Source organism: Callorhinus ursinus, unplaced genomic scaffold (genome assembly GCF_003265705.2).
Source record: "Callorhinus ursinus isolate GAN/ISIS: 27379988/994484 unplaced genomic scaffold, GSC_fseal_2.0 scaffold10, whole genome shotgun sequence".
NCBI lineage: Eukaryota > Metazoa > Chordata > Mammalia > Carnivora > Otariidae > Callorhinus > Callorhinus ursinus.
In genome coordinates, this window is record NW_027397072.1 from 77,996,361 (window position 1) to 78,008,808 (window position 12,448).

Here is a 12,448-nt window from a genome sequence, read left to right on the forward strand (position 1 = left end):
ACATGATCACCACAGTAAGTCTAGTTATCATCTGTCACCACAGAGTTACAAAAACATTTTTTTCTTATGATGAGGACTTTTAAGATCTATGCTCTTAGCAATTTTCAAATATGCAATAAAGTATTAACTGTAGTCATCATGCTGTACATTATATCCCCATGACTTTATTTATTTTATAACTGGAGGTTTGTATCTTTAGACCCCCTTTACCCATATTGTCCACTTCCGCATCCCCCACCTCTGACAACAGTCAGTCTGCTATTTGTATCTATGAGCTTGGTTTGTTTTTTGTTTTTTGTTTTTTTGTGGGTTTTTGTTTTTAGATTCCACATATAAGTGAAATCATTTAGTATTTGTCTTTCTCTGTCTGACGTATTTCACTTAGCATAATGCTCTCACAGTCCATCCATCCATCTTGTGACAAATGGCAAAATCTCTTTCTTTTTATGGCTGAATCATATTCGTGCGAGCGCGCGTGTGTGTGCATGTGTGTACAATGTTTATATATTACATCTTCTTTATCCATTCACCCATTGATGGACACTTAGGTTGCTTCCATATCTTCGCTATTGTACATAATGCTGCAGTGAGCATGGGGGTGCATATATCTTTTTGAGTTAGTGTTTTTGTTTTCCTTTTTTTTTTTTTTAAGATTTTATTTATTTTTTTGATAGAGAGAGACACAGCGGGAGAGGGAACACAAACAGGGGGAGTGGGAGAGGGAGAAGCAGGCTTCCTGCAGAGCAGGGAGCCTGATGCAGGGCTCAATCCCAGGATCCTGGGATCATGACCTGAGCCGAAGGCAGATGCTTAACGACTGAGCCACCCAGCCTCAGTGTTTTTTTTTTTTTCCTTTGGCTAAATATCCAGAAGTAGAATTGCTGAATCATATGGTCATTCTAATTTTTTGAGGAACCTCTATACTATTTTCCATAGTGCCTGCACCAATTTACATTCCCACCAGCGGTGCACAAGGGTTCCCTTTTCTCCACATCTTCACCAATACTTGTTGTCTTTTTGATTCTAGCCATTCTAGAAGTGAAGTGATGTCTTTTTGTGGTTTTGATTTGGATTTCCCTGATGGCTAGTGATGTTGAGCATTTTTTCATGTGTCTGTTGGCCATCTGTATGTCTTCTTTGGCAAAATGTTTATTCGGGTTTTCTGCTCACTTATTAATTGAATTATTTGGGGTTTTTTGGTGTTGAGTTATATGAGTTCTTCATATTTTTTTTTACTAACCCCTTATCAGATATATCATTTACAAATAGCTTCTCCTATTCAGTAGATTACCTTTTCATTTTGTTCATGGTTTCCTTCCTTGTGCAGTTTTTTAATGTAGTCCCAATAGTTTAATTTTGCTTTTGTTTCTCTTTCCAGAGGAGATGTATCTAAAAAAAAAGTCTCTGTGGCTGATGTCAAAGAAATTACTGCCTGTGTTTTCTTCCAGGAATTTTATGGCTTCAGGTCCCACGTTTAGGTCTGTAATCCATTTTTTGAGTTTATGTTTGTGTATGGTGTGAGAAAGTTGACCAGTTTCATTCTCTTGCATGTAGCTGTCCAGTCTTCCTGGCATCATTTGTCAAAGAGACTTTTTCCCACTCTATATTCTTGCCTCCTGGGTCATAGATTAATTGACCATAAAAGTGTGGGTTTTCTCTGGACTCTCTGTTCCATTGATTTGGTGTCTGTTTTTGTGCCAGTAGCATATTTTTATGTATAGCTTTGTAGTATGTCTTGAAATCTGGAATTGTGATACCTCCAGCTTTGTTTTTCTTTTTCAAGATTGCTTTGGCTATTTAGGGCTTTTGATGGTTCCATACAAATGTCAGTATTTTTTTTTCTTTGAGAAAAATATTGTTGGTATTTTGATAGGGATTACATTAAACCTGTGAATTGCTTTGGGTAGTATGGACACTTTAACAATATTTATTCTTCCAATCCCTGAGCAGGGAGTGTTTTACCATTTGTGTCATCTTCAATTTCTTTTTATCAGTGTTTTATAGTTTTCAGAGTACAGGTCTTTCACTTCCTTGATGATAAGTTTATTCCTAGGTATTTCATTCTTTTGGTATAGGTGTAAATGGGATTGTTTCTTAATTTCTCTTTTAGCTACTTCATTATCAGTGTATTGAAATGCAAGAAATTTCTCTATATTAATTTTGTATCCTGCAACTTTAACTGAATTCACTTATCAGTTCTAGTAGTTCTTCGGTGGAGTTCTTTGGGTTTTCTATATATAGTATCATGTCATCTGCAAATAGTGAATGTTTCACATCTTTACCAATTTGGATGCCTTTTATTTCTTTATCTTATCTAACTGCTGTGGCCAGGACTTCCAGTACTATGTTGAATAAAAGTGGTGAGATCGGACATCCTTGTCTTGTTCCTGATCTTAAAGGAAAAGTTCTTAATTTTTCACCATTGAGTATGGTGTTAGCTGTGGTTTTTTCCTATATGGCTTTTATTATGTTGAGGTATGTTCCCTCTAACCCTACTTTGTTGAGAGTTTTTATCATGAATGGAGTATTTATCATTTGTGCTTTGTCAAATGTTTTTTCTGCATCTATTGAGATGATCCATATGGTTTTTATCCTTTCTCTTGTTAGTGTGATGTATCACATTGATTTGTGAATATTGAAACACCCTTGCATCCTGGGAATAAATCCCACTTGATTGTGGTGAATGATTTTTTTTAATGTTTTATTTAATTCTGTTTGCTAATATTTTGTTGAGGGTTTTTGCATCTATGTTCATCAGAGGTAATGACCTGTAGTTTTCTTTTTTGTAGTGTCTTTATCCGGTTCTGGTGTCAGAGTAATGCTGGCTTTGTAGAATGAATTTGGAAGCTTCCCTTCCTCTTCTATTTTTTGGAATGGTTTGAATAGGTATAACTTCTCTTTAAATATTTGGTAGAATTCACCTATAAGCCATCTGGTCCTGAACTTTTATTTGTTGGGAGTTTTTGATTACTGATTCAGTTTCATTGATAGTAATTGATCTGTTCAAATTTTCTATTTCTTTCTGATTCAGTTTTGGAAGGTTATATGTTTCTGGGAATGTATCCATTTCTTCTAGGTTGTCCAATTTGTTGGCATGTAATTTTTCATAATATTCTCTTGTAGTTCTTTGTATTTTTGTGGTGTTGGTTGTTATTTCTCTTCCTTCAGTTTCTGCTTTTATTTATTTGAGTTCTCCATTTTTTTTTATGAGTTTAGCTAAAGGTTTATCAATTTTTTTGATCTTTTCAAAGAACCAGCGCCTGGTTTTCTATTGATATGTTCTATTTTTGGTTTGTATTTCATTTATTTGTGCTCTAATCTTTATTATTTCCTTCCTTCTACTGGCTTTTGGCTTTGTTCTCTTTCCAGCTCCTTTAGTCATATAGTTAGGTTGGGTTGTTGTGTGTGTGTGTTTTTGTTTTTGTTTTGTATAAAGTGTAAGTTGTACATTTTTTTTTTTGGATAAAGCATGAGTTTTACATTAAGATATTTTTTTCCTATAGATGTTGCTCCAACACCATTTGTTGAAAAGGCTATACTTAAACTTACTCCATTGAATTAATTTTGTATCTTTGCCAAAAATCAGCTGGATATATCTGTGTGGGTTAAATCTGGGTTTTATACTTCTGTTCAGTTGATCTATCCACCAATACCACAATATCTTGATTAATGTTCTGCATGCCTTATTATCAAGTGCCATGATTCCTCCAACTTTATTTGACTTTTGCAAAAATATTTTAACTATTTTGGGGGGCCTGAAATTTTGTATAAATTTTATAATGTGGTTATTTATTTAAAGAAAACCTTGCTAGGATTTTGTCAGGAATTGCATTGAATCTATAGATTGATTTGGGGACAACTCACATCTTTATGATGTGGATTCATCCGGTCTGTGAACACGACTCATGAATATGACCATATATTTAGGTCTTCTGTGATGTCTTACAGCAGCATTTTGTAATTTCCAGCTTAGAGATCCTGTGCATGTTTTATTAAGTATATACCTAATTATTTCATTGTATTTGGAGTGATTGTAAGTGGTATTTGTTTTCTAATATAGGTTTCCATATGTTCATTAGTTCATTATGTTCATTAGTCTGTCAAAATGCAATTGATTTTGTGTTGATGTTGTAACTGGCAACTTTACCAAACTCAATAGTTCTAGGAATTTTGTGTCTGTGTGTTTGTGTGTGATATGTGCTTGTGGACTTCTTGTCATTTTCTTTTTTTAATTTTTTATTGTTATGTTAATAACCATAGATTACATCATTAGTTTTTGATGTAGTGTTCCATGATTCATTGTTTATATATAACACGCAGTGCTCCATGCAATACGTGCCCTCTTTAATACCCGTCACCAGGCTAACCCATCCTCCCACCCCCTTCTCCTCTAGAACCCTCAGTTTGTTTTTCAGAGTCCATCGACTCTCATGGTTCATCTCCCCCTCCAATTTCCCCCCTTCATTCTTCCCCTCCTGCTATCTTCTTTTTTTTTTCTTTAACAGATATTGTATTATATGTTTCAGAGGTACAGATCTGTAATTCAACAGTCTTGCACAATCCACAGCACTCACCATAGCACATACACTCCCCAGTGTCTACCACCCAGCCACCCCATCCCAACCACCCCCCTCCACTCCAGCAACCCTCAGTTTGTTTCCTGAGATTAAGAATTCCTCATATCAGTGAGGTCATATGATACATGTCTTTCTCTGATTGCCTAATTTCGCTCAGCATAACACCCTCCAGTTCCATCCACATCGTTGCAAATGGCAAGATCTCATTCCTTTTGATGGCTGCATAATATTCCATCATATATATATATACACACCACATCTTCTTTATCCATTTGTCTGTTGATGGACATCTTGGCTCTTTCCACAGTTTGGCTATTGTGGACATTGCAGCTATAAACATCGGGGTGCACGTACCCCTTTGGAAACCTACATTTGTATCTTTGGAGTAAATACCCAGTAGTGTAATTGCTGGATCATACGGTAGCTCTATTTTCAACTGTTTGAGGAACCTCCATACTGTTTTCCAGAGTGGTTGCACCACCTTGCATTCCCACCAACAGTGTAGGAGGGTTCCCCTTTCTCTGCATCCTGGCCAACATCTGTCATTTCCTGACTTGTTAATTTTAGCCATTCTGACTGGTGTGAGGTGGTATCTCATTGAGGTTTTGATTTGGATTTCCCTGATGCCGAGCGACGTTGAGCACTTTTTCATGTGTCTGTTGGCCATTTGGATGTCTTCTTTGGAAAAATATCTCTTCATGTCTTCTGCCCATTTCTTGATTGGATCATTTGTTCTTTGGGTGTTGAGTTTAAGAAGTTCTTTATAGATTTTAGATACTAGCCCTTTATCTGATATGTCATTTGCAAATATTTTCTCCCATTCTGTTGGTTGTATTTTGGTTTTGTGGACTGTTTCTTTTGCTGTGCAAAAGTTTTTTATCTTGATGAAGTCCCAATAGTTCATTTTTGCCCTTGCTTCCCTTGCCTTTGGTGATGTTTCTAGGAAGAAGTTGCTGCGGCTGAGGTCGAAGAGGTTGCTGCCCATGTTCTCCCTTAGGATTTTCATGGACTCCTGTCTCACATTTAGGTCTTTCAACCATTTTGAGTCTGTTTTTGTGTGTGGTTTAAGGAAATGGTCCAGTTTCATTCTTCTGCATGTGGCTGTCCAATTTTCCCCACACCATTTGTTGAAGAGACTGTCTTTTTTCCATTGGACATTCTTTCCTGCTTTGTCGAAGATTAGTTGACCATAGAGTTGAGGGTCCATTTCTGGGCTCTCTATTCTGTTCCATTGATCAATGTGTCTGTTTTTGTGCCAGCACCATACTGTCTTGATGATGACAGCTTTGATAGAGCTGGAAGTCTGGAATTGTGATGCTGCCAGCTTTGCTTTTCTTTTTCAACATTTGTCTGGCTATTCGGGGTCTTTTCGGGTTCCATATAAATTTGAGGATTATTTGTTCCATTTCTTTGAAAAAAGTTGATGGTATTTTGGTTTTTTTGTTTTTCAAAGATTTTATTTATTTACTTGACAGAGACAGAGACAGTGAGAGCAGGGACACAAGCAGGGGGAGTGGGAGAGGGAGAAGCAGGCTTCCCGCTGAGCAGGGAGCCCGATGTGGGACTTGATCCCAGGACTCTGGGATCATGACCTGAGCCGAAGGCAGCTGCTCAACGACTGAGCCACCCAGGCGCCCAAAGTTGATGGTATTTTGATGGGGATTGCATTGAATGTGTAGATTGCTCTCGGTAGCATTGACATCTTCACAATGTTTGTTCTTCCAATCCATGAGCATGGAACGTTTTTCCATTTCTTTGTGTCTTCCTCGATTTCTTTCATGATTATTTTATAGTTTTCTGAGTACAGTTCCTTTGCCTCTTTGGTTAGATTTATTCCTAGGTATCTTATGGTTTTGGGTGCAATTGTAAATGGGATCAACTCCTTCATTTCTCTCTCTTCTGTCTTGTTGTTGGTGTATAGGAATGCCACTGATTTCTGTGCATTGATTTTATATCCTGCCACTCTACTGAATTCTTGTATGAGTTCTGGCAGTTTAGGGGTGGAGTCTTTTGGGTTTTCCACATACAGTATCCTATCATCTGCAAAGAGTGAGAGTTTGACTTCCTCTTTGCCGATTTGGATGCCTTTGATTTCTTTTTGTTGTCTGATTGCTGTGGCTAGGACTTCTAATACTATGTTGAATAGCAGTGGTGATAGTGGACATCCCTGCCACATTCCTGACCTTAAGGGGAAAGCTCTCAGCTTTTCCCCATTGAGAATGATATTCGCTGTAGGTTTTTCATAGATGGCTTTTATGTTACTGAGGTATGTACCCTCTATATTCTGAAGAGTTTTGATCAAGAAAGATGCTGTACTTTGTCAAATGCTTTTTCTGCATCTATTGAGAGGATCATATGATTCTTGTTCTTTCTTTTGTTAATGTATTGTATCACGTTGATTGATTTGCGGATGTTGAACCAGCCTTGCAGCCCAGGGATAAATCCCACTGGTCGTGGTGAATAATCCTTTTAATGTACTGTTGGATCCTATTGGCTAGTATTTTGGTGAGAATTTTTGCATCCGTGTTCATCAAGGATATTGGTATGTAATTCTCCTTTTTGTTGGGGTCTTTGTCTGGTTTGGGGATCAAGGTAATGCTGGCCTCATAAAATGAGTTTGGAAGTTTTCCTTCCATTTCTATTTTTTGGCACAGTTTCAGGAGAATAGGTATTAATTCTTCTTGAAATGTTTGGTAGAATTCCCCTGGGAAGCCATCTGTCCCTGGGCTTTTGTTTGTTGGGAGATTTTTCATGACTACTTCAATTTCCTTAGTGGTTATAGGTCTGTTCAGGTTTTCTATTTCTTCCTGGTTCAGTTTTGGTAGTTGATACATCTCTAGGGATGCATCCATTTCTTCCAGGTTATCTAATTTGCTGGCATAGAGTTGCTCAGAATATGTTCTTATAGTTGTTTGTATTTCTTCGGTGTTGGTTGTGATCTCTCCTCTTTCATCCATGATTTTGTTGATTTGGGTCCTTTCTCTTTTCTTTTTGATAAGTCTGGCCAGGGGTTTATCAGTCTTCTTAATTCTTTCAAAGAACCAGCTCCTAGTTTCGTTGATCTGTTCTACTGTTCTGTTGGTTTCTATTTCATTGATTTCTGCTCTGATCTTTATTATTTCTCTTCTCCTACTGGGTTTAGGCTTTATTTGCTGTTTTTTCTCTAGCTCCTTTAGGTGTAGGGTTAAGTTGTGTATTTGAGACCTTTCTTGTTTCTTGAGAAAGGCTTGTCTTGCTATATACTTTCCTCTTAGGACTGCCTTTGCTGCATCCCAAAGATTTTGAACAGTTGTGTTTTCATTTTCATTGGTTTCCATGAATTTTTTTAATTCTTCTTTAATTTCCTGGTTGACCCATTCATTCTTTAGTAGGATGCTCTTTAGCCTCCATGTATTTGAGTTCTTTCCGACTTTCCTCTTGTGATTGAGTTCTAGTTTCAAAGCATTGTGGTCTGAAAATATGCAGGGAATAATCCCAATCTTTTGGTACCGGTTGAGACCTGATTTGTGACCTAGGATGTGATCAATTCTGGAGAATGTTCCATGGGCACTAGAGAAGAATGTGTATTCCGTTACTTTGGGATGGAATGTTCTGAATACGTCTGTGAAGTCCATTTGGTCCAGTGTGTCATTTAAAGTCTTTATTTCCTTGTTGATCTTTTGCTTAGATGATCTGTCCATTTCAGTGAGGGGGTTGTTAAAGTCTCCCACTATTATTGTATTGTTGTCAATGTGTTTCTTTGCTTTTGTTATTAATTGCCTTATATACTTGGCTGCTCCCATGTTAGGGTCATAGATATTTACAATTGTTAGATCTTCTTGTTGGATAGACCCTTTAAGTAGGCTATAGTGTCCTTCCTCATCTCTTATTACAGTCTTTGGTTTAAAATCTAATTTTTCTGATAGAAGGATTGCCACCCTAGCTTTCTTTTGGTGTCCATTACCATGGTAAATTGTTTTCCACCCCCTCACTTTCAATCTGGGGGTGTCTTTGGGTCTAAAATGAGTATCTTGCGGACAGCATATCGATGGGTCTTGCTTTTTAATCCAATCTGATAGCCTGTGTCTTTTGATTGGGGCATTTAGCCCATTTACATTCAGGGTAACTATTGAAAGATATGAATTTAGTGCCATTATATTGCCTGTAAGGTGACTGTTACTGTATATTGTCTCTATTCCTTTCTGGTCTGTGTTACTTTTAGGCTCTCTCTTTGCTTAGAGGACCCCTTTCAATATTTCTTGGAGGGCTGGTTTCGTGTTTGCAAATTCCTTTAGTTTTTGTTTGTCCTGGAAGCTTTTTATCTCTTCTTCTATTTTCAATGACAGCCTAGCTGGAGTATTCTTGGCTAGCCTAGTATTCTTGGCTGCATATTTTTCTCGTTTAGTGCTCTGAATATATCATGCGAGTCCTTTCTGGCTTGCCAGGTCTCCTTGGCTAGGTCTGTTGCCAATCTAATGTTTCTACCATCGTAGGTTACAGATCTCTTGTCCCGAGTTGCTTTCAGGATTTTCTCTTTGTCTCTGAGACTCGTAAGTTTTACTATTAGATGTCGGGGTACTGACCTATTTTTATTGATTTTGAGGGGCGTTCTCTGTGCCTCCTGGATTTTGATGCCTGTTTCCTTCCCCACATTAGGGAAGTTCTCTGCTATAATTTGCTCCAATATACCTTCTGCCCCTCTCTCTCTTTCTTCTTCTTCTGGGATCCCAATTATTCTAATGTTGTTTTGTCTTACCATATCGCTTATCTCTCGAATTCTGCCCTCGTGATCCAGTAGTTGTTTATCTCTTTTTTTCTCAGCTTCTTTATTTTCCATCATTTGGTCTTCTATATCACTGATTCTTTCTTCTGCCTCATTTATCCTAGCAGTTAGCGCCCCAATTTTTGATTGCACCTCATTAATAGCCTTTTTGATTTCGACTTAGTTAGATTTTAGTTCTTTTATTTCTCCAGAAAGGTTTCTCTAATAACTTCCATGCTTTTCTCAAGCCCAGCTAGTATCTTTAAAATCATCATTCTGAACTCTAGTTCCGACATCATACTAATGTCTGTATTGAATAGGTCCCTCTCAGTTGGTACTGCCTCTTGTTCTTTTTGTTGAGGTGATTTTTTCCATCTTGTCATTTTGTCCAGAGGAGAATAGATGAATGAGAGAACAAAATGCTAACAGGGTAACAACGTCCTCAGAAAATATACTCTAAACAAATCAGAAAAGACCTGAAACTGGGGGAAAAGAAAGGGTAAGAAAGAAAAAAGAAAAAGAAAAAAACAAAGATAAAGATAAACAAAAACAGAACAAAATAAGAAAAAAAAAGAATATGATCAAATATGATCAGGCTGGTACATAGATCAGTGCCTCACACTAGATTTTGCGTGTATTTTGGTCTGTTAGAAGAAAGTGCCTCCCAAAATTTTAAAGAACGAAAAACTTATATATGTACAAAAATAAGGGTTAATACGTTAAAGGGATGGAATATGAATGTAAAGATGAAAATTATAGAAAAATTTGTAAAAGGAATTGATCAGTTGTTTGAAAAAAGAAAGGATTTTAAAAAAAGAAAAAAAAGGGAGAGTATGTGATCAGGCAGGAGACTAGAACAAAGCCATACACTAGAGATTTAGGGTATATTTTGATCTGTTAGAAGAATGTGTATCTCAAAATTTTAAAGAGAGAACAACTTACATATATATGCCAAAAATAAGGGTAACTACTATGAAGGGATAGGATATGACTCTAAAAATGAAAAATAAAAATGTTTTTTTAAAAAAGGGATTGATCAGATGTTGGTTGAAAAAGGGAAAAATAAAAATTAAAAAAAAGAGAGACAGTTAAAAAAATTAACTTTGAAAGACTAAAGAATCATGGTAAAAAAGCCCCATGGATTCTATGTGTAGTGTTCCCCTAGCCCTGGAATTCTTCCATTCTCATTGATGGTAAACTTGGTCTTGGCTGGCTGTTCTTGCTGATCTTCTGGGGGAGGGGCCTGTTGTCGTGGTTCCCAAATGTCTTTGCCGGAGGCAGAATTCCCCTGCCCTTGCCGGGCTGGGCTAAATAATCTGCTTGGGTTTGCTCTTGGGAGCTTTTGTTCCCTGAAAGCTTTCTGGACAGCTTGGAGGCCGAGAGTGAAAATGGCGGCCTCCCAATCTCTGCCCTGGAGGAGCCAAGAAATCAGGGCCCCACTCCTCAATGAGCCCCCAGAGAAAAGCAGTCAATCACTCCCATCTCCCCGGTCTCTGGCTGCACTCCGTGCTCACCCAGCCTGTGACTGACCGTTTCTGTCTCTGACACCCGACCCCGTGTGGAGTCTCCAAACCCAGCAGATCCCTGCGGTGCGCTCCCGCGCCGCTCCTCCCAGGGGAGGAAGGGGAGTCTCCCCGGATCTGCCGCTTGTTGGGTCCCTGCTGGAAGAGCAGTGGCCCGACTGTCCTGCGGATCATGGTTTATGGCAGCCCTGAGCTGAGAGCCCACGCCTCGGCTCCATCTCTGCAGCCGGCTTCCCCGCTCTGATACCTGGGATTGATAAGAGTGGGCATTCTGGCCTTTCCCCCAGTCTTAGGGGAAAAGATATTCAGTCTTTCACTATTGTGAATTATATTAACTGTAGATATTCTTTATCTGTAGATATTCTTTATCAAGTTAAGGATGTTCCCCTCATTTTTAATTTTCTGAGAGTTTTTATCATGGGTGGTTGCTGAATTTTATCAAATGCTTTTGCTGCATCAATTGATAACATGATTTTTCTTCTTTAGTCTATTGATATGTGGATTACTGATTGATTTTCAAATGTTAATCAACCTTGTATGTCTGGAACATTTTCCACTTCCATATTTTCTCCATGTATAACTCTTTTAGTACCTTGCTGGATTTGGTTTGCTAATACTCCATTGTGGGTTTTTATATCTTCTAAGTACACAAAGGATATTGGTCTGTAGTTTTTCTTAGTTCTTTTTTCCACATTCTTAATTTTTTTTATTTTTAAAAAATATTTTATTTATGGGCGCCTGGGTGGCTCTGTTGGTTAAGTGACTGCCTTTGGCTCAGGTCATGACCCTGGAGTCCTGGGATCAAGTCCCACATTGGGCTCCCTGCTCAGCAGGGAGTCTGCATCTCCCTGTGACCCTCTTCCCTCTCGTGCTCTCTATCTCTCATTTTCCCTCTCTCAAATAAATAAATCTTTATAAAAAATATTTATTTATTTGACAGAGGCAGAGATAGAGGAGGAACACAAACGGGGAGTGGGAGAGGGAGAAGCAGACTTCCTGCCGAGCAGGTAGCCTGATGTGGGACTTGATCCCTGGACCCCGGATCATGCCCTGAGCCGAAGGCAGGCGCTTAACATGACTGAGCCACCCAGGTGCCCGTTTCCACATTTTTTAAATTGATGTGTAGTTGATATATAATACCATATTAGTTTTAGGTGTACAACATAGTGATTTCACATTTATATACATCACAAAGTGACCGCAATAAATCTAGCTATTATCTCACCATACGAAGTTGTTACTTATTAGTAACCATATTCCCTATGCTACACATTATATCACTTGTCTTATTTATTTTATAACTGGAAGTTTATACCTTTTAATCCTCTTCCCTTATTCCCTTCCTTCCCTACACCCTTCCCCTCTAGCGACCACCAGATTATTCTCTGTATTTATTAGTCTGTTTCTATTGTTTTGTTTGTTTTTCTTTTTTATCATAGTTATTTAAATTTTTTTAAAATTTGAGTACAGTTGACATATAATATTATATTAGTTTCAAGTGTACAACATAGTGATTCAATTCTTAACACTGTTTTTGTCTGGTTTTGGTATCCAGTTAATGCTATCCTCCTCAAGGGATGGGGTGGCAGGGTGCTGAACACTGGGGA

The 12,448-nt window shown here is 38.0% G+C and overlaps 1 protein-coding gene across 11 annotated transcripts in view; it reads left to right on the forward strand.

The window, feature by feature from the left end:
- The window catches only part of VWA3B (von Willebrand factor A domain containing 3B), a 246,473-nt gene that overhangs the window by 160,435 nt on the left and 73,590 nt on the right, over positions 1–12,448 (forward strand). The gene's annotated exons all lie outside the window — the stretch shown is intronic.